The 27,483-nt window shown below is 44.1% G+C and overlaps 1 protein-coding gene across 1 annotated transcript in view; it reads left to right on the forward strand.

Annotated features, from left to right (window-relative positions):
- Positions 1-15,840: 15,840 nt before the first annotated feature.
- LOC106587147 (coiled-coil domain-containing protein 102A) overlaps positions 15,841-27,483 on the forward strand; it is a 79,394-nt gene continuing 67,751 nt past the window's right edge. Inside the window, exon 1 of the mRNA XM_014175207.2 lies at positions 15,841-15,996. The gene's annotated coding sequence lies outside the window, so the exon portion shown is untranslated. The remainder of the gene's footprint in view (positions 15,997-27,483) is intronic.

Here is a 27,483-nt window from a genome sequence, read left to right on the forward strand (position 1 = left end):
CCTAGGGTTGCACACACACACACACACACACACACACACAAATGTGTCTTAGGTCTTGCCCTATTAAAGATTTGATGGATGCAAGCCAAGACACTTGGACTCCCCTTCTCTGAGACCTCCTCTTGTTATTGTCCAAGTCAATGGTTTCATAACAATTTGGGTGATTTGGGGCCTCAACCACTAACTCCAGTCAATGGTTATAGCACCTAAAGCCACATTCACAGCAAACACAAAAATGTAACTGTTTGTGATTGTTTGTGAGATTGTTTGTGAGTAAGTGTATGTTGTAACTCTTTGTCACGGTTTGTTCTTTTTTTGTTCATTCAGTTTATTTTGTATGTATCGCATAGTTTCACGGTTCAATAAAATATGTGGAATGATAATCACACTGCATTTTGGTCTGCTTCATCCTACGACAACCGTAACAGTATTTTGGACCTGTAATACTGAGTTCACTACACTTTGGAATCACATATTTTTGGCATCTCTGAGTTTATGTGCCCTCATTATCACCACAGCCCCAATTATGACTACATATGTATGTATTGTAGTTGTTATTCCAGGGTGGGGAACATTGAGACTGGCTGCCTGCCAATGAGGTGCCAGCAGACTTCTTAAAACCACCGCCTGTATCCCTACTCCCACGCCTGTTTTGCCTAACACCTACTACCCACAGTGATAGAATGTGGGGGAAATCCAGGTGGTTGCCTCAAAGGAGAGATAATATCTGTTTATGTGAGAGACTCCACACAGTTTCCCCTTTCTCTAGGTTCGTCTGTGTCTGCCCACAGAGGGAAGTAACATTGTAGCTGACTGAATGTCTGGTGTGGTTCGCCCCGTGTTGTGTGTTCAGTGGCATCTCTCACAATACAACCCACTGTAGACAGATGGCAGGGGTTTGGCTTGGGCTGACAAAGACTTCCCCTGCATTATTAAAAAGATTTTAACTGAACATAGGGACTCACTAGGACCCTGAACGACCCTGCGATTACATAAGGTCTTCATCTGCTGTGTCCTGTCACCAAGGTGACGGGTGGTTGCCCAGGGACTAGCTCGTCAGTGTTGCTTCTCCCCCAGGCTCTCTCTCTGCAGTCAGTCAGACACTGAGCTGCCTCATTACAGCCATTACCATATAGATAGAGTTTGTTTAGCCACTGAATGACTGTATCACTTATACTAGAGTACTGTATCATAAAAAAACTCATCTCACAAAATAGTCATATTGATAGGATTTTACTTTGGTCCTTATGATAAAGGAGTAATTACATCCCAATGCTATGGTTTATGGCTACTGAGTAGTGTGTATATTTCAGAACCATCGGACCCAGAGGAAGATGTAAGAACGTGAGGAGACCAGCTCTGTTGCTAGTAAGAGAGTAAAGTCTACATGATTACAGAGTAAACATGCTGTCACGACTTCCGCCGAAGTCGGCCCCTCTCCTTGTTCGGGCGGCGTTCGGCGGTCGATGTCACCGGCTTACTAGTCACCACCGATCTATGTTTCCCTGTTCGTTTTGTTTTGTCTTAATTATACACACCTGTTTTCAATTCCCTGATTTATGTTCCTTATTTAGCCCTCTGACGTCCCTTTCTGTCTTGTCCGTGATTGTTCATGTTTAGTGGTTGTTGGAGGTGTTTCTCCCAACCCTGTTATTTTGCTGTGGGAGAATTTTTGATTGTGGTTTTTGAGTAAACACGTTTGTTTGCACTTATCCCTGTGTCCTGCGCCTGACTCCGCTACTTCTCCAAACGAAAGCGTTACACATGCAAAGGTTTCCATTATATCATTCCATACTTACTCACTCACTCACTGAACTCATTTCCTCATCTTTCCCAGCTGCCTCACTGTAGTATGCTGTTTAGTTAGGTTATATGAAAAACATTCAATTCTGTGCTTAACTGATCAATTATCTGCTGTTTTTCCCTGGCCTTACTTGATAAGGATCCTGACACCCCTTACAAAAAAACTTGTGGAAAAACATGTGGTTTTCAGACCTGTGTGAAGATTCACATGTACATTTGTCATGTGTTTTTTCCTCATGTGAAAAAGAAATTCTCCACATGTGATTTCTTTCCAACACATTTATTTTTCATATGATCATTTTTGACCAATTGCATCTACATCTGGTGTCCCATCTAGGGACGACCCTGCTTAGCTTCAGAGGCAAACCAGCAGTGGGATGCAGGTTGCTATGTTGCTGGAATTAATATGCCAGAACTTACACCTGGACAAAAGGCGGCGAATGCAAAGACCAGGGTAACGTAACCAAAGATATCAAAGATAGGGAAAATTGCAGGAAAGAGAAATGTGTTTTATTTAATTGCATTTTCATTTTGAAAAATTCTGGCGTTTAAAAATTATTTCCATGCAATATTTTTTTGTTGCTATCAATACTTTGGGGTTTATCTTTGTATTTCTTTCAATATCATTATTTTTGTTTGCAATACTAAGAATTTTGTTCTCGACTTCTGAGGCTTTGCTTGATATTAATGGCACAAAAGTAACTCAATTACAAGAGGATTACACGATATAATAACACTATTACTCTATTAAAGGTGTTTAAAGAGGCAATCCTTCATTTAAACATTAACACAGTTTTGTTAAAAAGCTGAGGGAGGGGGCTGGAGAAGTACAACCACTCTCAAATCCATAGACTATGCTATGGATGCAAGGACTAACCATCCATGATATCAAAAGTATAGTATCGTGGAAAATATGTGGAATTGTAAGTTTACATGTGATAAACAAGCAGATGTGAAAATCAAATTTGTTTCAATTTGTTTCATATGTGAAAAACTTTTCATATGTAAAAAAATAAGTAATTAAAAATGACTTTTTTTTTGTTGTCCTGGCACCACACTGCCAGTTCTCTGACCTCCTCCCTATAGGCTGTCTCATTGTTGTTGGTGATCAGGCATACCACTGTTGTGTCGTCAGCAAACGTAATGATTGTGTTGGAGTCGTGTTTGGCAACGCAGTCGTGGGTGAACAGGGAATACAGGAGGGGACTAAGTACACACCCCTGAGGGTCCCCAGTGTTAAGGATCAGTGTTGCAGACGTGTTGTTGCCTACTCTTACCACCTGGGGGCGGCCCGTCAGGAATTTAAGGATCCATTTGCAGAGGGAGGTGTTTAGTTCCAGAGTCATTAGCTTAGTGATGACCTTCGAATGCACTATGGTGTTGAGCTGTAGTCAATGAAAAGGTGTTCCTTGTCCAGGGGAGAAAGGGCAGTGTGGAGTGCGATTGAGATTGCGTCATCTGTGGATCTGTTGGGGCGGTATGTGAATTGGAGTGTGTCTAGGGTGTCCGGGCTGCTGTTGATATGAGCCATGACCAGCCTTTCAAAACACTTCATGGCTATCGACGTGAGTGCCACGGGGCGGTAATCATTTAGGTAGGTTACCTTCACTTCCTTGGGCACAGGGACTATGGTGGTCTGCTTGAAACATGTAGGTATTACAGACTCGGTCAGGTAGAGGTTGAAAATGTCAGTGAAGACACTTGACAGTTGGTCTGCGCATGCTTTGAGTACACATCCTGGTAAACTGTCTGGCCCAGCAGCTTTGTGAATGTTGACCTGTTTAAATGTTTTGTTCACATCGGCTACCGAGAGCATTATCACACAGTCATCCAGAACAGCTGGTGCTCTCATGCATGCTTCAGTGTTGCTTGCCTCGAAGCGAGCATAAAAGGCATTTAGCTCGTCTGGTAAGCTTGCGTCACTGGGCAGCTCGAGGCTGGGTTTCCCTTTGTAGTCCGTAATAGATTTCAAGCCCTGTCACATCCGACGTGTGGCAACTCTAGCCTTTAGCTCGATGCGGATGTTGCCTGTAATCCATGGCTTCTGGTTGGGATATGTATGTACAGTCACTGTGGTGGGGCAAGTTATAGAACGGCAGGCATGCTCAGGGTCAGGCCAGGCAGAACGATCAAAACCGGGAAGGACAAGAAAACAGGAGCAGGGGAACAAACCATGGTAGGTTTCACAAAACAAAACAAACTGGCTACAGACAAACAGAGAACACAGGTATAAATACACAGAGGATAATGGAGAAGATGGGTGACACCTGGAGGGGGTGGAGACAAGCACAAAGACAGGTGGAACAGAGCATGGTGTGACAGCATCATTAAGTTTGCAGATGACACGACGGTGGTAGGCCTGATCACCAATGACAATGAGACAGCCTATAGGGAGGAGGCACGAGACCTTGGCAGTGTGGTGCCAGAACAACAACCTCTTCCTCAACGTCAGCAAGACAAAGGAGCTGAAAACGGACGGCCAGAGGGAAACAGAGGGTTGAGCATGGCCCCATTCACATCAGAGGGGCTGTAGTGGAGCGGGTCGAGCGCTTCAAGTTCTTCGGTGTCCACATCACTAAGGATCTATCATGGTCCACACACACCAACATAGTCAGCTTAGTGGTTACAGCATCGGACCAGTAACAGAAAGGTCGCTGGTTCGAATACCTGAGCCGACAAGGTGAAAAATCTGTTGATGTGCTCTTGAGCCAGGCACTTAACCCTAACTTTCTCCATGGTGACCCTGTAAAACGACATATGCACCTATCTGGTGTATGTGACAATAAAAACTGAAAAGATTTGGCATGGACCTTCAGAGTTCTACAGCTGCACCATTGAGATCATCTTGACTGGCTGCATGACCGCTTGGTATGGCAACTGCTTGGCATCTGAATGCAAGGCGATACAGAAGGTAGTGAGTATGGCCCAGTACGTCCCTGGGGCCAAGCTCCCTGCCATCCAGGACCTCTATACCAGGCGGGGTCAGAGGAAGACCCTAAAAATAGTCATAGACTCCAGCCACCCACGTCTTAGACTGTTTTCTCTGCTACTGCATGGCAAGCGGTACCGATACACCAAATCTGTAACCAACATGACCCTGAACAGCTTCTACCCCCAAGCCATATGACTGCTAAATAGTTTAAGTAGTTAACCAAATAGCTACTCGGACTATCTGCATTGACCATTTTTGACTCATCACCTACGCTGCTGCTACTGTTAATTATCTATCCTGTTGCCTAGTCACTTTATTCCTAGTTATATGTACATACTGTATCTTCCTCAATTACCTCGTACCCTGCACTTCGACTCGCTACTGGTACCCTGTGTATATAGAAAAGTTATCATTACTCATTGTGTATTTATTATTACGTGTTATTACGTTTCTGTTATTTCTATATTTTCTTTCTTTCCGCATTGTTGGGAAGGGCCCGTAAGTAAGCATTTCACTGTTAAGTCTACACCTGTTGTTCACAAAGCATGTGACGAATACAATTTTATGTATTCTCCTCACATGTTGTCACGATCTGTCACGTCCTGGCCAGTATAAGGGTTAATTAGTATTGTAGTTTGGTCAGGACGTGGCAGAGGGTATTCGTTTTATGTGGTTCGGGGTGGTGTGTTTGTTAAAAGGCTGTTTGATTTAGTATTTCCGGGTTTTGGTTTTGTTTAGGTATTTCTATGTTTAGTCTAGTGTGTCTGGTTCTATGTTGAGTTAATTGGGGTTGGACTTCCAATTGAAGGCAGCTGTTTGGGGTTGCCTTTGATTGGAAGTCCTATATTAGTTGGGTGTGTTTGTCTTGTATTTTGTGGGAGATTGTTCTGTGTTTCGCCTTGTGCCTTACCAGACTGTTTTTGTTGATCGTTCGTGTTTTGTTATTTTTGTACGTTCAATTTGAAAGTAAATAAACATCAAGATGAGCCTGCACATACCTGCTGCGTTTTGGTCCTCCTTCACCGACGACAACCGTGACACGATCGTCGTAAGAACTGGACCAAGGTGCAGCATACGGAGAGTTCCACATCTTTATTACCAAGTGAAACTTCAGCAAAACAAAACAATAAATTAACAACGAAACGTGACTACGTGGTGCACATGCACAAACACAAAATAAGATCCCACAAAACACAATGGGGAAATGGCTGCCTAAACATGATCCCCAAGCAGAGACAACGATAAATGGCTGCCTCTGATTGGGAACCATACCAGGCCAACATAGAAATAAAACAACCTAGATTACCCACCCTAGTCACACCCCAACCTAACCAACATAGAGAATAAAAGGCTCTCTATGGTCAGGGCGTGACAGTACCCCCCCCCCCCCCTCCAAAGGTGCGGACTCCGGCCGCAAAACATGACTCTATAGGGGAGTGTCCAGGTGGGCATCTAGCGTCGGTGGCGGCTCCGGTGCGGGGAGAAGTACCCACTCCGCTCGCGGATCCGCCAGCCTCGGTGGCAGCTCTGGTGTGGGACTTTGCCCCCCGCCCAAACCACGGGTCCGGACATGGAGCCGGGTAGAACGCCGCACCCGGACTGGGCACCGGCGCCGAGGAAGGCTCCGGCCATGGAGCTGAGTTGGCCGCCGTGTCTGGACTGGGCACCGGCGCAGAGGAAGGCTCCGGTCTATGGACCGTCGTAGGAGATTCCGGACTGTGGACCGTCGTAGGAGGTTCCTGACTGTGGACCGTCATAGGAGGTTCCGGACTGTGAACCAACACCGGAAGCTCTGGACTGTGAACCGTCGCTGGAAGCTCTGGACTGTGAACCGTCGCCGGAGGCTCTGGACTAGGGACCGTCTCTGGAAGCTCTGGACTGGGGACCGTTGCCGGAAGCTCTGGACTGTTGATGCGCACTGGAGGCCTAGTGCATGGAGCCGGTACAGGCGGCACCGAACTGGTGACACGCACTTCAGGGTGAGTGCGGGGAGCAGGCACAGGACATGCCAGAGTGGGGAGGCGCACTGGAGGCCTGATGCGTGGGACCAGCACAGGTTGCACCGGACTGGTAACACGCTCTTCAGGGTGAGTGCGAGGAGCTGGCACAAGACATGCCGGACTGGGAGGGCGCACTGGAGGCCTGATGCGTGGGACCAGCACAGGTTGCACCGGACTGGTGACATGCTCTTCAGGGCGAGTGCGAGGAGCTGGCACAGGACGTACTGGGCTGTGGAGGCGCACTGGAGACCTGGTGCATAAAGCTGGCACAAATTGTACCGGAACGATGACACACTTCGCACTGCGAGTGCAGGGAGTTGGCACAGGACGTACTGGGCTGTGGAGGTGCACTGGAGACCTGGTGCGTAGAGCCGGCACACATGGTACCGGACAAATGATACGCTCCTCAAGGCGAGTGCGGAGAGCTGGCACAGGACGTACAGGGCTGTGGAGGCGTACTGGAGACCTGTTGCGTGGAGCCAGCACAGTTTTTACCAGACTGCTAGCACGCTCCTCAGGACGAGTACGGAGAGCTGACTCAGGTGGCATCAAACAGATAACACGCTCATTAGGGCGAATGACGTGCATCATAGACCAACACAACAACTCTCTCATTTCTCTCTCCTCCAATTTCTCCATCAACTCACTGACGGTCTCTGGCACTCTCTGTTCACTCTCCTCCAATTTCTCCCTCTTCTCCCAGAATGGCTCTGGTTCGCTCCTCGGTTCCACCGACCACCCCGTGTGCTCCCTCCCCAAAATATGTTGGGCTGTCCTTTGGGCTTTCCTTGTGGCCGCGAACCCCGGCGTCGTCGCTGTCCTCCCTTCTCTCCTTGCGTCTGCCGCCAAGGAAGGCGATCCTGTCCTGCCAGGATTTCCTCCCAAGTCCAGGATCCCTTCCCATTCAAAATCTCCTCCCAAGTCCAGGATACTCTCTCCTCTTGGGCACGCTGCTTGGTCCTGTTGTGGTGGGATCTTCTGTCACGATCGTCGTAAGAACTGGACCAAGGCGCAGCGTACGTAGAGTTCCACATCTTTATTACCAAGTGAAACTTCAGCAAAACAAAACAATAAACAAACAACGAAACGTGACTACGTGGTGCACATGCACAAACACAAAATAAGATCCCACAAACACAGTGGGGAAATGGCTGCCTAAATATGATCCCCAATCAGAGACAACGATAAATGGCTGCCTCTGATTGGGAACCATACCAGGCCAACATACAAATAAAACAACCTAGATTACCCACCCTAGTCACACCCCAACCTAACCAACATAGAGAATAAAAGGCTCTCTATGACCAGGGTGTGACACGTGAAAAATGTAATGCATATGAAAATATGGTTTCACATGTAAAATTTAAGCTCAATGTGTCAAAAGAGATATTTCACATGTGAAAAAGCAAATTTGATGTGTTTTTTTTGTAAGGGACATCAATTTTACATGAAGTCACATGGGGTAAGAGGGGGATGGGGAGGCAGAATAATTGATCTAAATGTGAAGTCTTTGTGCCTTAATAAAAGAGATTGTTTCTGACTCAGCTGGGATTTAATCTCTTTTTGGTCAGAGTGTACCACCTCTGACCTCCTCCCCTTGCATCCCCTCAGCATTTCCTCCCAATCATATCGGTGTGATCAGGCGTGTGTCTGACTTTGATTATTTCCGTTCTCATATGATAGTGAAAGAGTAGAAATGGGTTTAAATCATCCTCAGTCAAATAAATTGTATGTTTCAAGTTTAGTTTAAACCCTGAATATGTAATGGGAGTATTGTTCCTCATTACAAACAAATCATTGTGACTCAGTTGTTACTGGATATTGCTCATCATACTAGGTAGGGGCACTGAGTAATTTCATGGTTTTCTAATGTGAACACAGCACCATTGAGAATGTTTCAGTACCAGATATGGCCTATTCTTGGTTGGTTTTCATACTTTCATACATTATAGACTTTAAAAGATTGCCTCAGATTAACCTCGGATCCTAGAAATGGTATTGAGGTGTCGACTGTATGTATGTCTACACCAGTAGGCAGTTATTTTCCATGGAGGGCCACATTAGAATATATTTTTGCCATCGCGGCCAGAATCATATTACAGGATTATACATCATGTGTATGACTGTGTTGACAGATATATCTACTGTAAATCACTTCCAGATATGATACTTATTTTACTTTTTTAACAAGCACAGAAATAAACCACATCCATGTTCTCCTTTTGGTAGGTATTTTCATTATTAAACATGCAATGAACTACACGGAGGGAAAAGTACACTGTGCATTCAGCACCACGGACAGAACTCTTGTTAACGGGTATGCACAAAAACACAAGAAAGAGAGCTCAACATTATATTTCAACTACTTGATCAGTGTGAGGAGTGAAGTCCCTGATGGGCATTGACTAGAGCAGTGAAGTCAGGTATAGTTTCTGACGTCGCTATGTGCAGGATTGCTGAGAGGTGAGAGTCAGTAAGAGATGATCTGTGACTTGACTTGTTATATTTCATCACTGAAAATGTCTGTTCACATACTGTACATAGGTTGACCCAAACAGTACAAACATCTTCTGACCATGACTCCTAATCTTTGGATTGTTTTGTTCATCAAGAGATGCATAGAACCTCGTCAGTAACATTGTTTTGAATAGTTCTCCAGTCACTGCATCAGTCTGAAGATCGATAAGCTCAAGTTGCAGGTCAGTGGGAGCGTTATCCACATTGAAGGTGAAAGGAGAGGAAACCAACAGCATGTCATTTTCCAACACTTTGAAATCCTCCAAATGACGAGAAAACTTACCGTTCAACGCACGCAGCAGCGATGTATACTTCTCCCGCTGGCCATCTGATAGGGAACAGACTAGTAGTGTTGGAAGGTGGGTGAGATTGTTGGCTTCTACTTGGGGAGTCAAGAGGAGTAATTTTACTTCGAAGGTTTTGACAAGGCTGTACATCTGATGTGCAAAAAGGCCCTTCCCTTGTAGTTTGGAATTCAGTTCACCGTGGACATCATGGCCCTCGTGAATGAAGGCAAAATCAGCCAACCATTCTTTATCTTGCAGTTGAGGGAAATCCACATATTTTCCTTTAATTTGTAAAAACTCAGCAATCTGGTCCCAAACCCTTTTAAGCACCTTTCCCAAACTCATCCATCTCACCTTTGTGTGGTAGGGGAGATCTTCAGTACCCGACTCTGTCTCTTCCAACAGTGAGACAAACTGCCTGTGGTTTAAAGATTTTGCTCTTATGAAGTTTACCACTTTAGTGACTGTATCCACAACATGACTCATTTTCAGAACTCATTTACAGAGCACCTCCTGATGAATAATACAATGCAGGAAAATAATTTTCTGATCTAGGTTCAGCTCAGCTACTTGATCTTGTATCCTTTTCAAAAGGCCAAAGTTTTTTCCTGTCAAGTTTGGGCATCCATCAATGGTCACACTGGAAAACTTTTCAAAACTCAGTCCCAGCTTTGCCACACACTTATTAACCTCCAATAAATCTTTCCCTGTGGTTGTGCTCTTTATTGACTGCACTGAAGCAAGCTCCTCTATAATTTCAAAGTCTGGGGTTACGCCTCGTAAGAATATCAACAACTGTGCCGTGTCACGTGCATCACTGCTCTCATCTAGGGCCAAGGAGAAATAAGTGAACTCCTTTACCTTGTCTTTCAACTGTTGTTCCATATTCTCTGCAATGTCCTCAACACGCAGCGTCACTGTTAGTCTTGACAGGTAAACATTATCTTTCTTTTCGGGGCAAAGGATTGCTGCAGAGTCAATTAAACATTCTTTAATGAATTTGTAAGTCGCTCTGGATAAGAGCGTCTGCTAAATGACATAAATGTAAAATGTAATTCTCCCTCAGCGAATGGCTTGCTATGTTTAGCAATTTTGTGGGACAGTACATAGCTAGCTCTCGCAACTCCGTCGTTTGCTGAATGCAGTTTTGTGAAAAGTCCTTTATGCCTTTGTAACTGAGAAAGCAACTCTTTCGATGCTCAGAAGACATATTCCTATATTTCTCTGCATGCTTCGTCTGGAAGTGTCGGGACAAGTTGTAGTCTTTCAAGACAGCGATGCTCTCTTTACACACTAACATGCTGACCAGACCGGACACGTCACGTGTGCTAGCGTAGCAAAATAAATTTTGAAATCCATGTTATTCAATTATTGCACCCACACTGATCGCGGGCGCCAACGAGTGTCTGCGATGCCAAGGGCTAAAATAGAACTCCTTTCTATTTCTGACGCAGATCGCGCTGCACGTCCTGCCTCTCCCATCTCCTCATTGGATTATAGAAGCAGGTACCCACGTGCCATCTCCTTATTGGTTATACCCACGTGGGTGATTGAAAGACAAACTGTTTTGCCGGTCGTCATGGTAATACTATGAATGTTTAGATGCCAATCACCATATAAATTCAAAGATGAAAAAGCCTGGAAGGAGGAGAGATGACTTGAAACGATTTGGTTGGCCGTTTTATGTGTGGATTAATTGTCGGAGTAGAGGACCTTGTGCATTTCAGGTAAAATAACAACTCAATGTTTATATCCCAGGACAGATTAGCTAGCAAGTGCAAGCTAACTAGCTAAATTGCCATACATGTTTAATGCTTTTCGACCTGTCCCCAAATTAATGTCATTGGTTCAGAGTTTGTTTTGATTTTTTAACCTGTGTGTCGTGATCACATTTGGTGTAGGGGGACAAAATAAATGCATGCACAATAGCGCACAATGGCGCACACGCGCAGCCGGTTTGGGTTCCGTGTAAGGACACATCTTTCCCTGATACCTCAATAAAGAAATATTTCGATGTCCACTTTTGCTGTAACACCCTACATTCATTGTCAACTTTCCTATTTATACGTGCCTTCAAAATAAATGTCCCGCAAGCGGTGGGAGTTAAATCATTATATAAAGGCGAGTATTCATTGGGCTTTTAATTTGAATAGCAAATACGTTTTTTCAATATTTTACTATCGCAAATTCTTTATGTGATCTGAGAATGATTCCGCAGGCCGTATTGAATCAGGTTGCGGGCCTCATACGGCCCCCGGGCTGGCCTTTGCCCAGGCCTGGTCTACACAATGAATGAAGCAATTGCTCTGAGGCTGCTGTGAACTTGAATATATAGCGTCACATTTGAACAAAATGCATATTGCATGTAATTAACTAGGGAAAGCACAGAGATCAACATTCCACATAAGGCTTTGTTACTGTTATTTGATTTATATGTTTATATGGTCCTACCCTACAGTGTGTTTGTAGGTAAAGCACAGCTGACAGATGTGGTGTCCAGTGATACAGAGGAAGAGAGCAAAATTCCAGGTCCCACAGGATGGGAAAGAGTTGACTGTGCAGAAAGTGATTATCTTATTATCAGCAAAACCATATTCCTCCAATTTCTCACATTCCAAACATGGCCTACATAAGAGAGCTCAGGTTCGCTGCACATTCAACATCCTCTTTGAAGTTAAAGCTGAGAGGGAGAGAGAGAGAGAGAGAGAGAGAGAGAGATTTCATACACAGCTTTTCCCCTGCAAGACAGAAGAAATACAGATGGTGTGGAACATTTGAGAACAGAGTAATTGTTGTGACAGCATATGCACTCTGATACACTGACTCACAGTCAGATACTGTATAATGCTGGGCCAATGGTGCGCCGCCCTATGGGACTCCCGGTCACAGCTCGCTGTGACACAGCCAGGGATCAAACCCAGGTCTGTAGTGACGCCTCAAGCACTGCAATGCAGTGCCTTAGACCACTGCGCCACTCGGGAGGCCCAATGACTTCCTATTTTATGCCCCAATTCTGCAATACTGTTATAAAGTGAACTTGTGTAGCACTGGGCGGGGAGCAGAATCGAAGTTTGTTAGCTAGCCCTGGAAAGTCCCTGTACTCTGCTGTAGATCTGTGTGTATTATTTCTGTGTGGTCTCTCTGAATCCTTGTCGAAGTGTACACCACCATCACGCTGATCCTAACAACTCAGAGGCTTGGCTTCTCTCTACGAGCTCTACTTTGAGGTGTCCCCACTACTTACGCTCTCTCTCTCTTACTCTCTCTCTCTCTATCTGCACCCTCTCTCTCCTTCTCTCCTCCGCATGTCCCTCCTCCTCTTCTTGGATGTCTTCCTGCTGTGGCTGGGCAGAGCTTCAGTGAAAGTTTCCTGGCAATTGAAAACAACGCCAGGGCTCCACAATGTGACGTAGCATTAATTTGTTTTCTTTGGAAGCGATCTGTGCATGCCTTTTTGCATTGACTTGTGTGTGCTTGTTTGTGTGCGTGTACTCTGTATGTATGTATTTCAAGCCATAAGATTGCTGAACAGCTAAACGAATCAAATGGCCACCCAGACCATTTACATTAACAGCTACTAGCTGTTTGTTATCTATGCATAGTCACTTTACAAATTACCTTGACTAACCTGTACCCATATACATTGACTTGGTACCGGTGCCCCCTGTATATAGCCTTGTTACTGTTATGTAGTTTTCTCTTTTTTTTGTTGTTGCTTTAGTTTATTTAGCAAATATTTTATTAACTCTATTTCTTGATCTGCATTGTTGGTTAAGGGCTTGTAAGTAAGCCTTTCACCGTAAGTTCTACACCTGAGCATGTGACAAATAACATTTGATTTGATATGTTTGAGTAAGTAAGAGTGTGGGGGGAATATTCACTCGTGTATACATGATGATGACTCCTTCTGTGGTTTGTAGGACTTCTCATGAACCAGATATACAGAAGACATGCTGATCTTTCAACACGGCAAGCCCCAGAGACTAGCTGCTGGACTGGGAAAGAACAGGAGGAAAAACCCCTGGCCCCATTTACCCTTCCCTCCCTCTCCGCCTGGCCCCATCCTGCTCCACACTGTATAAACTAGGCCCGTGCCGATGTGCTCGACTGAAAGCGCGTTTGTATTACATGCATTTTCCCAAACATCTGAGAGAGCTGCTGGCTGTAGGTAGGCAGGGGAGAACAAGAAAGACTCTTTCTTCCTTTCTTGCTGTTCACAGGGTTCTTCCTTTCTTGCTGTTCACAGGGTATACTAGGCTCTCTGCCTGAAGAATCCCCTGCTTGATTTGTGTGGATGGTCTTCTCCCATCCCTCGTTCAACGCTGATGACTGAATAGAAGTGACAGTGCAATTGTATGTCCTGTTATGTTTTACATGTTGCTAATGTAAATAAATAAGGTACATCCTTCCTGTACAGTCCAGCTGAGACTTGAAAAAAATGAAAATCAGCCAGGCAAACAAAATGTAGGTAAATTGAGTAGCAACGCGAACCAGTAGTAATAATGGCTTAGAAAAAGGAGGCACTCCCCCTTTCATAATTTCTATCAGTGTCCTAGTTTCAGAGATTTGAATAATGTGTTTCCCCTTGCCCATACCGTCTCAAATTCAAAAAACCTCAGTCCCCCCACCCAGACCACAGATATGTGAGTCTCCTGGCTGTGTGGAGTCTGAGAGGAAACCCCAAAGGAAGTGACCTCATTATCAGCTATTACCAGTTATCCTGAGAGGGCCTGTGTGGGGGGCCTGCTCGGCTCCCTAGAGAACATGAGAGAGAGTGCTGTGAGAGAGGAGTGCAGTCAGAGCGCCCACTACAGTGCACATGTCATTCTGTCTTTGGCCTCCATATTGTTGAACTCGTCTCTGAAGTGTTATTCGCCACCCCCTCTTCCCCCACAGGGTGAAGAAAAGCTGCAATTGTTATAACAGATAACAGTTAGACAGGATTATACATAACACAATGAAATCGTTGATTTGAAAGGATGTGCCTCTTTCCGTCACTCAACTTCTCACCTCCACCTCGTCCTTAACCTCTAACCCCAGGTACGCTCAATACCACACCTTATGGTAGAGTCAGGAGTTTTTCCTGACCACTTGACCCAACCAGGAACACCCCATACCAAAGACTATTATGCTAATATTCTAGTATAGTGTAATAGAGGATGGTATCCTCTTTCATTACTCATGGAATAGATTTCTGCGAAATATTAAACGCTCCTCTTAAATTTATACAATACTTTTCTGGCAGGGGCTTCATAGTCTCTCCTCAGTCCCTCTGGTTTCATTTACCCTCTCTCTGGCTCCCTGGTTGTCTCCCTGGGAGGGGGTGCAGACCACTCCACACTGATGGACAGGCTCCCACAGACAATGATAGGCTAGGGAGAGAGAGTTACTTTGGCACCAGGCCCTCTCTCTGTACTCCAGAGTTTGTGCACAGAGTAATCCACGCCTGCCATCATCAATCAGCTGAAGCATTTTTTTTTGTGGATTTAGCACCCTGGTAAGTGTTATCTCAATGGATACGCCCAATTTTGGGGTAATTTAAGATCTAACAGTTTGGTGGAGGTATATGTTACATCCATTGAGAGAGTGCATAATGTGTAGAAATGTTAGCATCACTTTATGTGTTTGCCACAAATGTTCTGGAGAACGGAGATCACATACATCATTTATCAAAGGAAGATGTTTGAGTTCCAACAGCGCAGCTGATGTAACGCACTGAAAAACCAATTACTGGTGAGAAAGCACACACACCATAGAGCTTTTACTCTGTGAAGTTGTAGCCTACATAAAGAGAGAAAGCATGGATCCTCTTCCTTAAAAAAGTTGAAAGAAAAACACTTTTAATCTGCATTGTTTTCTTTGATATGTAATAGACATTTGGAATTCAGTAAAACGTGTTACAGTTACATTGGCTGTTTATTTAACCATGGATATGATTATATAATCAAGGCTATTCTTCCCATACTTCCATACTACAAGGGGTAGGCTACAGATATTCACAGTTGTCTGCATTATGTCCTTACTTATTTTTTCTTATCTCCCCGACTGAGTAACAAAGTATCCCTGACTCATAAGTACAAAGTTGCAAAATGTGAGCGATACAGTTACTCTGCTAATGAAAAAGGACGGAATGAAACGGTTTACAACCTTTGCACACGTTTGGGATTTATGCCCAATCAAAGTGTGAATGCACAATTCGATTGGCCTTTTCAGCAACTTCTCAAACTGTCAGCAGGTTGGATGGATGGTTTCAAAGCGCCGTCTTTGGCACCGCCCTCATCTCCAAGTCCAACCCCTTTTTCGCTTCCCCACTCCGCTAACGAACCTCCAATTCCCAAGGAAAAATTCCTGTAGGAAGAATGACGTGAAGACTATCGAAGAGAGAATAGCGACTTCTACCCAACAAATATCGCATCAAGTGGCATTTAGAACAAGCTGAAATTGGGCCATTATAAAGGTATGTGCATGTATGTATTTTTATTCTGCTGTGGACAGCTAGTTTCACTTGAAAGCCACAGCTTGCTTGCTGTGGGGTGTCAAATGACAGACAACACGGCAGAATTCCATGCAGGAAAGCCCAGTCTGATCCCTTTCTGTCCTTGTGTGTGCATGGATATTATTCAACATTCGTGAATAAATATAATACAGACGTTTGTCTGTATGTTGACTAACTTGACAATGTTTATACATTGTTGCAAACCCATTGTTGCTCGCTTTTACTACAGAATCACCACACCATGAAGTTGATATAATGGAATCATTTTTTTCCTCACTCCACCTAGCTTGCTAATAGTCGCTGTCAGGAGTAAATTATTCTCTGTTTAAGTTAACCGTCATTTCCCCTGTGAAATGGCCTTGCTTATGTACTGCAATGACGCACTTATAACTCGTTTATAACGAGGCGCGTGTGTTACAATCTCACAACAAAGTTGTGATTGACACTGTACCTCTTATTGAAGAAACAATCATGCTACGCTACAGTATTTGCTACGACAATTTTAGAGGACTGTTGAATGAGACCGTTGAATGACACCGAATAATATAGGTTAGTGGAATGACACATTTTTGACATTCAGTGGCATCATTCTTGGGGAATCCATCTGCTGAAAGTATTGTGCCATCATAGTTGTCGCAGCGCAAGCTCTACTGTGCTAACATCAGCATGGAAGTTAGTTAGTTCTACAGGACTGGACATCTCTGCATGATCTTTTTCTAAGTATAAATGTTTGTCTAGGCCTACTTTGTTTTAAAATTCCGTTGTTACATGGCTTGCATGCAACTTTTCCCTTCTTTTTAGTTGTAATGAATGGGTGTATCCCAGAAGATGATGCCAGCTCTGTAGCCTACTATTCTGTAAAATCTTATTTTAGGGTACTGCATTACATGTTTTTGTTATATTTTCGATAATACTGTGAAAGTGACATTGAATCAATGGGACGTGCTTATTATGGTTTGTTTTCAAGTGAACTCTATTCCTCCATGCATCCATGTATCTCTCTTCCTCTCTCTTTCATCCAGCTCAGCTGTCATTCCCTCATCTCTTCTCCCCTTCACAAACATACCAAGTGGCTTTGATTGAATAGACATAGCCTTTAGGTTTTTAAAAACACCATATTTTTCCCTCCAGGCTGGGTCTGGGTCTGTGCCATCTGCCTTTACACCCAGCTTTAAAAAGAAAACACCCTTGGTCTTCCACTTCAAAACAGTGTTAACCTGAGGTCAGACAAGTTTGATTAAGCCCAGGTCACTCTCACATTTCCCACACTTGTAATAGCAACTCCAAGTCCGCAGCAAATATTCTTCCACCATAAATCCCACCATTCTAAATTATAATGGTAGGTTGCCATATTTGCATATTGGTTTCCGTTTTTAAAATAGATACAATAGAGAGCAGTTAGATAATTGTGTCTTGCTGAAAAGTGAGGAAGGATTCATAGGACAGCTGGCCCTATACCTCTTACCATGTTCCCCTTTCTCCACCTCCACCTTTTTTCAAAATAATCTTGAGGCCACCTGTCCCCTTTATTCCACTTCTTTTCTCAATGCTCCTGTCTTGACTAACCAGGCTTGGGGCTAAGTGAGACATGCTCACTGAAACCTTGGCCACTCTGGCTGTAGTCCACCCCAGTGATGTCCCTGTTTAGCCTACTATAGTCTGCCTACCTACTGGATGACTGTTGATAAAGATGACAAGAATGAAGATGATGGGGATGAGTCCAACTGATCTTTTCTTTACAACCTTACTTCCCACATTCAGGCACATAACTCCCTGAATGCATGTCCGAACACTAACTGGGCTTGCTTTGATAAGCTGCTTAATGGCTACGTGATGCTTGGGTCAGCTAAACAGACAGACCCAAGTACTGAGATAATTCACATCTCGACTGGGTTTCTTCTCACACACACATACACACACACACACACACACGCAGATGGACAACTCCACCGTGTGTGGTTGTCACAGCAACACCACATTTTTAGGATGGCAGAGACCCATCTGCTTGTCTGCCACACGCAGCAGGCTGTGTGTCTGTGAACTGACATTCTGAATCTGTCTCTCTGTGTGTGTGTGTGTGTGTGTGTGTGTGTGTGTGTGTGTGTGTGTGTGTGTGTGTGTGTGTGTGTGTGTGTGTGTGTGTGTGTGTGTGTGTGTGTGTGTGTGTAATAACAATAACTACACAGGATTGATGTACCGCTTTACTGAAAACCCAAAGACTCTACGCTAATTTTAGAGTAGACTATGCCTTTGGCTTTGAAAATACCTCTCCTTTGTCTTACTTCCTGTGTGGAATATCAACATCCTCCAATACCTCTCCACCCATTTCAACACTTACATAAACAATGCCAGAATATAACAATGGCTCATAGAGTACTGGTGGTTAAGTGTAGCACGGCTACTCTTTTAGTGAATGTCCAGGATAAATACTGGAGGTCATACTGTGTTTATTTTGGTGCAATCAAGAGCAATTGGTATGTAGCCTGCCTGCCAAATTGACAGTGTACCTACAATAATCCTCGCTAAATGCATTCCATTCCTCCACACCCAGCTCTTTACCCTCTCGTGGTGTTTGCTCTCCCCTCAAACCCCCTTCTCTATTCCCTTTGCTCTCTCTCTCTCTCTCTCGCTCTCTCGCTCTCTCGCTCCCCCCTCTAACCTCTCTCTCTCTAATCCAGTTATTTGACTGATGTCTTTGGGCTTTGAGGTCATTGTTGCTGTCAACAGGAGATCCATAAATACTGCTATTTATTCCCGACTGGAAGACGTGTCCAGAAGAAAAACAAGTGACCAATCAGAGCTGACGTCAGTAGAACTCTGCGGCACTGGGTGTAATAAGTAATGACTGTTTTTACAGGAGGCATTTCCTCTATCAGCTCTGTGCTGGTAGGTTCATGGTCAGGGATAGAGACCCTATGACCGATTGAGGTCTAGAAGCTCCTATTGCAGTGCTCTCTCAGCCCCTTGACCATGCTTATTGTCATATCATCAGTCTTAGGATGGATATACAGTCTGAGGCTTGGGTTAATGACTGATCCAGAAGCTCATTAACGCTTTGACACTTACCAACACACGGGTGGGATCATTCTAAAGTGGTCCCTGCAGCGTACGCTCAAACCGGTGTGATTAGGACGCTTATTTAGAATGTCCAGTTTCGATTGACGCAACAGTCAGCGTTTGAGCTGGCCACACTGTTTTTTTCACGGAAACATTTAGCATAAACACAGTCATTACAACATTATGTCCTGAGTGTGACCAGTTTATTAATAATAGCAAATACTATTTACAATTCATCACATCACGGGTGAGCTCACCATTGATCAAAATAATTGAGTAAAAAACGTTAGAAAAATCGAAAGTAATCCACCGATGGGTAGTTTGTGCCGCCATATTCGTTTTTTCCGTGCCAACCAAAGATAGGAAGTGGAGACTAGATGAGTTTGGTCTGTTTGCAGTATGCATGTTGAAGGGGGTGTGTCGTCTACTATCATTCACTTCCCTTCATTCACTCCCAGAAGTTTATCCCTTCACCTCATTTTGTTATAACATCTTTGGTCTGACAGACGTGACCCCCAAAATGCATTGTATAATGTCAAGAAACATGGCGCCACACATAGCTGGCAAATAGCTTAGCATTAGCTGATCATAATCAGTATAACCTTCAAAAAAGTATTTTACATACATGTTCATTACAATCTATGCAAAAATCTGAATGCATGATTTGTCACCAGCACATGAAAACATGTGAATAAAACAGTAAATAAATACATTATGCTCCATACATACGGTATGCTACAGTAGAAACTATAACATGATATATAGAAAATAAGGCACTTACTTTGATAGGAACGCACACATGTCCAAAGTTATTATTTGTAAGGAAAACAACAATAAAAGCAATGCGAACGCCAGCCAGAAAATGTGCCAGGGGGAAAAAGTTTGTGCAAGACTGTGCAAATGTCTGCATACTTGATCTGGGGAAACACTGGGGGAAGTGCTTGGGCTCTCTTCAAAGAGAGAAGTTTGTATAGCTGTAAAGCCTCAAACATAAGTGAGCTACTTCTATGTGAATTAATGAGGAGGCGGAACACACCTCAATTCAAACTGTTGTTAGAAAATAATTGGAAATTGACAAGTTGAAACACAGCCTATAGATAATTAGTAGCCAGCGCATGCCGTGGTTTGAGGGCAGCGCGGGTTAACTGTCCGGTTGCGTAAACAATCACATTTTGGAACAGTGAGTGCATTCTGACATCTCGCGCATAAAGAAACTCACGCTGGGGCGACCGTTAGAGATATTTGGAACTCACACTTGAAAAGGTTAAGAGATAAGAGACAGTTTTTGTTTGCTTGACGGTGTCCTAATCTCTCAATTGAATTATCAGCCTTCTGCAGAGCTCACTTGTGACACACCACTGTGATAACGAATGATATGGCTGACATCCAGAGGTCTGCATAGTGTTCAGTATGGCACAGTCTCACAGATTTAGATATTATCTTGCATGTAGAGGATCATGTATCAATAACCAGCATCCATCACTATTTTACTTGAGATCTTGAGACAGTTAGGGTTGGTTTGCGTAGTTTGCTTTTGGCTGTCCAGTCAGTCGCGTCTGTCCATGCTCTGAGCAGCTAGGTTGGTGAGCTGTTTACCCTTGCTGTCAGATTGAGACTTGTGGCTCTGATGAGGAGCTGTGATAAGCCAGATGTTGATTTAGTGTTAGCGTCTCTCTCTGTATTTCTCTCTCTGTCTGTCTTTCATTCTCTGTCTTTCTCTGTCTGTCTGTCTTTCTCTCTGTCTGTCTTTCTCTCTGTCTTTCTCTCCCTTTTTCTGTCTCTCTTTGTTGCTCTCTGTCTCTCTCTTTGCATGTCTCTCTCTGCCTGTCTCTCTCTCTGCCTGTCTCTGTCTGTCTGTCTATCTGCCTGTCTGTCTCTCTCTCTCTCGCAGTGTAACCTGCCATCTTAATTGGGTGTCTTGAACAGAATAAAAGCGCCTTCTCAACACTTGTTGTTTGGCCTTGTCATTCTGTAGCTATGGCCAAACCTGGGAGAACGGAGGGAAGAAAAGGCTCTGTATCAACGATGAGAGGATCTAGGAGGAATTTGCTGGCCTTTGCATAGTAATATATGTGTTCTATTTCACACATGTACAAGTGTGTATTATACGCATGTGTGAATTGGAAGTGTGTTTTTTGCATATCCCAAATCCCCCAAGACACACTCGGAAACTGCATATTTCACTGGAACAAAGTGGAAGAATGACCTTGCTTGCCATGAATATGGACTCAGGGGCACATGGCTCCTGTGAACGTTTTGATGACATAACATCAGCTGTTACAGAGAGTAGTGGATTGTCGCAATATTGTTCCTTTCTGAGTTTAAGCATTAAAAAGAATAGAGCATCAAAACAGTTTAGAAAAAGCTCTGATTCAGTGGCTATTGATGTGAACTCTGTACTGCCTGCAAGTCTTTCCATGTGAATCTGACAGAATGCCTAACTTTAGCTTTATATAAGACATTGTAATTACTGTTTGGCAGTAATGTTACATTTGAGCAAGGCATGGAATGCCTTTGGTCTGGTCTGTCAATGGGGCATCACTATCGAGCAATCTTGCTGTGGTTGCTGCCGTTAAAGCAACCTTCTGTTTAACTCTAGCTTCTTTAACCCGAGTGTGTGTTGGGAGAGAGTGACTTTAACGTTGTTTTCAGAGATTGTTATGTTGTTGTCCAGAGACCACAGGAAGGAGATGTGGGTGGAGCAGACAGCATAGTTGGGGAATTGACTGACCACCACTGACAAACCCCCTCTTCTTCCCTCTCCTTCCAACCTGGAAACAAGTTTGGCTGCTCTCTCTCCAGGGAGTGACCGTAAGTCACCCTGTAGCCTTTTGGGTGGGACAAACGGTCTGACGTCATTGGGACGGTCTGTGCCTCTCTAAGCAGTCTGCCAGATGCACCAGAAGCAGCTGCTAGTGGCTTTAGGTTGAGAGGGGCTGTGGCATGCTATTTGCTTCATTATTAGAGAAAGAGGCCCCTATTTACGTCCACAGAGCGCAGACATCAGACCTGGTTTGGTCCGTCAGTGGAACGAATGGTGAGGAGGACCAGGCCTCGGATACATTAAAGAACCTAGCTCTGCTCTCCCTGATGTAATGCAGCCCAGATTCCATTGGGCGCTGTGTATTTATGAGTGTGTTTGGTGTGTATTAAAGGCACAAGTGTGTCATGCAAACCAAATGTAGGTACATGTCTGTAATAAAAGCACTGATGCAAAACAAGTCATAGGCAGTCTCTGTTTATGGATAATTTATTGAAATTGAATTCCTCTCTTTAACTTTTCATTGGCGGAGGCCAAGACTGCCATCAGCCTTGACCAGACAAAATTTGGCGCCAACGTAGCCAAAAACGATTGCTATAATATGAGCTCATAAATGCTGGTATGCCTTTTTTTATTGTCGTCCTGTTTCCTCTGTGTGTTGATGAGAAGACCATGAGAGGGATTTATTTTGGGCTGGCGTCAGTTCGGCCTTTCATAGTGATGTGAGGGAGGACTATGTTCCTATGTTCCTCACATGAAGGTCTCTGAAGCATCATCCGATTGCTGTGCAGCAGTGGTTGATCTCAAAGCCAGTTACACAGAAATGCCCACAGGTAGTCTGACCACACTGACTGAATGGGCTTTGTTGTGATGTGGGGGGCTGCCAACACATTCGCCACCAACTGGGACAACATGTGAGTCTCAGACAATAAAGTTGGTCAGCCTTTGTTGAGCTTCCTGGAGGTATTCTGTTTCCCTGTCTTGGCAGTTGGCGTCACAGTAAAACCATTCCTTCTGGGAGAGCCTATCATAATGTCTGATCCTGTAGTTTCTCTCCGTCCGCCCATGTGCAGACAGATTTAGAGAGCTTTAATGCTCAATTACTTCTGCCTTACAGCCGCCACCACTTACTCATGATGCCCGGCTAATAGGGTTGGGCCCCCTGTCAGGAATAGGACCCTCTATTTGATGAAAAGTAAGAACAAGTAACACTTAAAAAATCTCTGCACAGTTGCTCAGCACAGCGCCAGGCATCTCTACCTATCCCTTTATCTGGCAGAAAGCTGTGATACATGCCTAAATAAATTACAGTCAGATCCATAGAGGGAAGTCCTTAGTACCCGTGCTTTTCAACGCTGGTCTGACCAATCAGAATCCATGCTTCAAGATGGTTTTGATCATGAGGACTGGGATATGTTTCGGGTAGCTTCCAAGAATAATATTGATGAATATACTGAAACGGTAACTGAGTTTATCAGGAAGTGGATAGGTGATGTTGTACCCACTGTGACTAGAGGGCAGCATTCGCGCATAACTGAAAGCACAAACCACCGCATTTAAACATGGCAAGGTGACTGGGAATATGGCAGAATACAAACAGAGTAGTCATTCCCTCCGCAAGGCAATCAAACAGTCAAAACGTCAGCATAGAGACAAAGGGGTGTCGCAATTCAACAGCTCAGATATGAGACTAATGTGGCAGTGTCTACAGACAATCACGGACTACAAAAAGAAAACCAGCCACGTTGCGGATACCGACGTCTTGCTTCCGGACAAGCTTAACACGTTCTTTGACTGCTTTGAGGATAACACAGTGTCACCAACGCGGCCTGCTACCAAGGACTGTGGGCTTTCCTTCTCTGTGGCCGATGTGAGTAAGACATTTAAACGTGTTAACCCTCGCAAGGCTGCCGGCCCAGACGGCATCCCTAGCCGCGTCCTCAGAACATGCGCAGAATGGCTGGCTGGTGTGTTTAAAAAACCTCTTGGGGATCGAGGGTAACCTAATCCCACAGACGGGATTGCTAGCAAGGCGGGAAATTCAAAACATCAAAAATCTAATAATTTCAATTTCTCAAACAATCAACTATTTTACACCATTTAAAAGATAAACATCTCCTTAATCGAACCACATTGTCCGATTTTCAAAGAGGCTTTACGGCGAAAGCATAAAGTTAAATTATGTTAGGAGGGTACATAGCCAAAAAAGTACACACATCCATTTTCAATTCAAGGACAGGCGTCACCAAAAGCAGATAACCAGCTAAAATGATGCACTAACCTTTGACAATCTTCATCAGATGACACTCCTAGGGCATTATGTTAGACAATACATGCATTTTTGTTCTATCAAGTTCATATTTATATCCAAAAACAGCATTTTACATCGGCGCATGTCGTTGAGAAAATGTGTCTCCGCCAAAACTGCCAGTGAATTTACAAAAAATACTCATTATAAAACATGGTTAAAGTATTAAACTGTTATTCAAAGAATAACGGTTGCATTCTCCTAAATGCAACCGCATTGACAGATTTCAAAATAACTTTACTGGGAAAGCATACTTTGCAATAATCTGAGTACTCTGGTCAGAAAAATACACTAGGCTATACAGCTAGCCGCTATGTTGGAATCATCTAATACCATAAATAACATTAGCAATATTCCCTTATCTTTAATAATCTTCATCAGAAGGCACTTCCAGGAATCTCAGGTCCACAACAAATGTTGTTTTTTTCGATGAAGTTCATAACTTATGTCCAAATAACTCCATGCTGTTCCGTGTTGTTAGCGCGTTCGGTAGGCTACTCAAAATGGGAGGGAAAAGTCACAACGAAAAGTAAAAAAAAAAATCTATTTACGTTCGTTCAAACATGTCAAACGTTGTTTAGCATCAATCTTTTGGTCCATTTTTAATGTGAAACATCAGTAATATTTCAACCCGACCTCTCCTGTGTCTTGAAACACGTTTTGAAAAATGCCTCGCCTCACATGAACGCGCATGTGCGCACAATAGCCCCTAGACATATTCAATCTCTCCCTATCCCAGTCTGCTGTCCCCACATGCTTTAAGATGGCCACCATTGTTCCTGTGCCCAGGAAAGCAAAGGTAACTGAACTAAATGACAATCGCCCCGTAGCACTCACTTCTGTCACCATGAAGTGCTTTGAGAGACTAGTCAAGGATCGTATCACCTCCATCTTACCTGTCACCTTAGACCCACTACAATTTGCTTACCGCCCCAATAGGTCCACAGACGATGCAATTGCCATCACACTAACACTGCCCTATCCCATCTGGACAAGTGGAATACCTATGTAAGAATGCTGTTATTTGACTATAGCTCAGCATTCAACACCATAGTACCCTCCAAGCTCATCATTAAACTCGAGGCCCTGGGTCTGAACCCCGCCCTGTGCAATTGGGTCCTGGACTTCCTGACGGGCCGCCCCCAGGTGGTGAAGGAAGGAAACACCTCCACTTCGCTGATCCTCAACACATACTCAGGTCCCTCCTGTACTCCCTGTTCACCCATGACTGCGCGGCCAAGCACGCCTCCAACTTAATCATCAGACACTAACACTACAACAACGACAAGACAACCTACAGGGAGGAGGTGAGGGCTCTGGGAGTGTGGTGCTAGGAAAATAACCTCTCACTCAACATCAACAAAACAAAGGAGATGATCGTGGACTTCAGGAAACAGCAGAGGGAGCATCCCCCCATCCACATCGACGGGACAGCAGTGGAGAAGGTGCAAAGTTTTAAGTTCCTCGGCATACACATCACTGACAAGCTGAAATGGTCCACCCACACAGACAGTGTGGTGAAGAAGGCGCAACAGCGCCTCTTCAACCTCAGGAGGCTGAAGAAAACCCTCACAAACTTTTACAGATGCACAATTGAGAGCATCCTGTCAGGCTGTATCACCGCCTGGTACAGCAACTGCAGGGCTCTCCAGAGGGTGGTGCGGTCTGCACAACCCATCACTGGGGGCAAACTACCTGCCCTCCAGGACACCTACAGCAGCTGATGTCACAGGAAGGCCAAAAAGATCATCAAGGTCAACAACCACCCGAGCCACTGCCTGTTCACCCTGCTATCATCCAGAAGGCATCAGTACAGGTGCCTCAAAGCTGGGACCGAGAGACTGAAAACAGCTTCTATCCAAAGTAGAGGTTGACCGATTAATCGGAATGGCCGATTAATTAGGGACGATTTCACGTTTTCATAACAATCGGTAATTGGTATTTTTGGCTGCCGATTTAAAAAAAATTTTTTTACACCTTTATTTAACTAGGCAAGTCAGATTAAGAACACATTCTTATTTTCAATGACGGCCTAGGAACGGGGGTTAACTGCCTTGTTCAGGGGCAGAACAACAGAGTTTTACCTTGTCACCTCGGGGATTCGTTTTTGCAACCTTCCGGTTACTAGTCCAACGTTCTAACCACCTGCCTTACATTGCACTCCACGAGGAGCTTGCATGGCAGGCTGACTACCTGTTACGCGAGGGCAGCAAGAAGCCAAGGTAAGTTGCTAGCTAGCATTAAACTTATCTTATAAAAAACTATCAATCTTAACATAATCACTAGTTAACTGCACATGGTTGATGATATTACTAGTTTATCTAATGTGTCCTGCGTTGCATATAATCGATGTGGTGCCTGTTAATTTCTCATCAAATCACAGCCTACTTCGACAAACGGGTGATGATTTAACAAGCGCATTTGCAAAAAAAGCACTGTTGTTGCACCAATGTACCTAACCATAAACATCAATGCCTTTCTTTAAAATCAATACACAAGTATATATTTTTAAACCTGCATATTTAGTTAATATTGCCTGCTAACATGAATTTGTGTCACTTCTCTTGTGTTCCGTGCAAGCAGTCAGGGTATATACAGCAGTTTGGGCCGCCTGGCCCATTGCGAACTGTGTGAAGTCCATTTATTCCTAACAAAGGCCGTAATTAATTTGCCAGAATTGTACATAATTCTGACATAACATTGAAGGTTGTGCAATGTAACAGGAATATTTAGACTTAGGGATGCCACCCGTTAGATAAAATACGGAACGGTTCCGTATTTCACTGAAATAATAAACGTTTCATTTTCGAAATGATAGTTTCCGGATTCGACCATATTAATGACCAAAGGCTCATATTTCTGTGTGTTATTATGTTATAATTAAGTCTATGATTTGATATTTGATAGAGCAGTCTGACTGAGCGATGGTAGGCAGCAGCAGGCTCGTAAGCATTCATTCAAACAGCACCTTCGTGCGTTTTCCAGCAGCTCTTCGCAATTCTTCAAGCATTGCGCTGTTTATGACTTCAAGCCTATCAACCCCCGAGATGTGAAATGGCTAGCTAGTTAGCGGGTGCGCGCTAATAGCGTTTCAAACGTCACTTGCTCTGAGACTTGGGAGTGGTTGTTCCCCTTGCTCTACATGGGTAACGCTGCTTTGAGGGTGGCTGTTGTCGATGTGTTCCTGGTTCGAGCTCAGGTAGGAGCGAGGAGAGGGACGGAAGCTATACTGTTACACTGGCAATACTAAAGTGCCTTTAAGAACATCCAATAGTCAAAGGTATATGAAATACAAATCGTATCGAGAGAAATAGTCCTATAA

Source organism: Salmo salar, chromosome ssa26 (genome assembly GCF_905237065.1).
Source record: "Salmo salar chromosome ssa26, Ssal_v3.1, whole genome shotgun sequence".
NCBI classification, from domain to species: domain Eukaryota; kingdom Metazoa; phylum Chordata; class Actinopteri; order Salmoniformes; family Salmonidae; genus Salmo; species Salmo salar.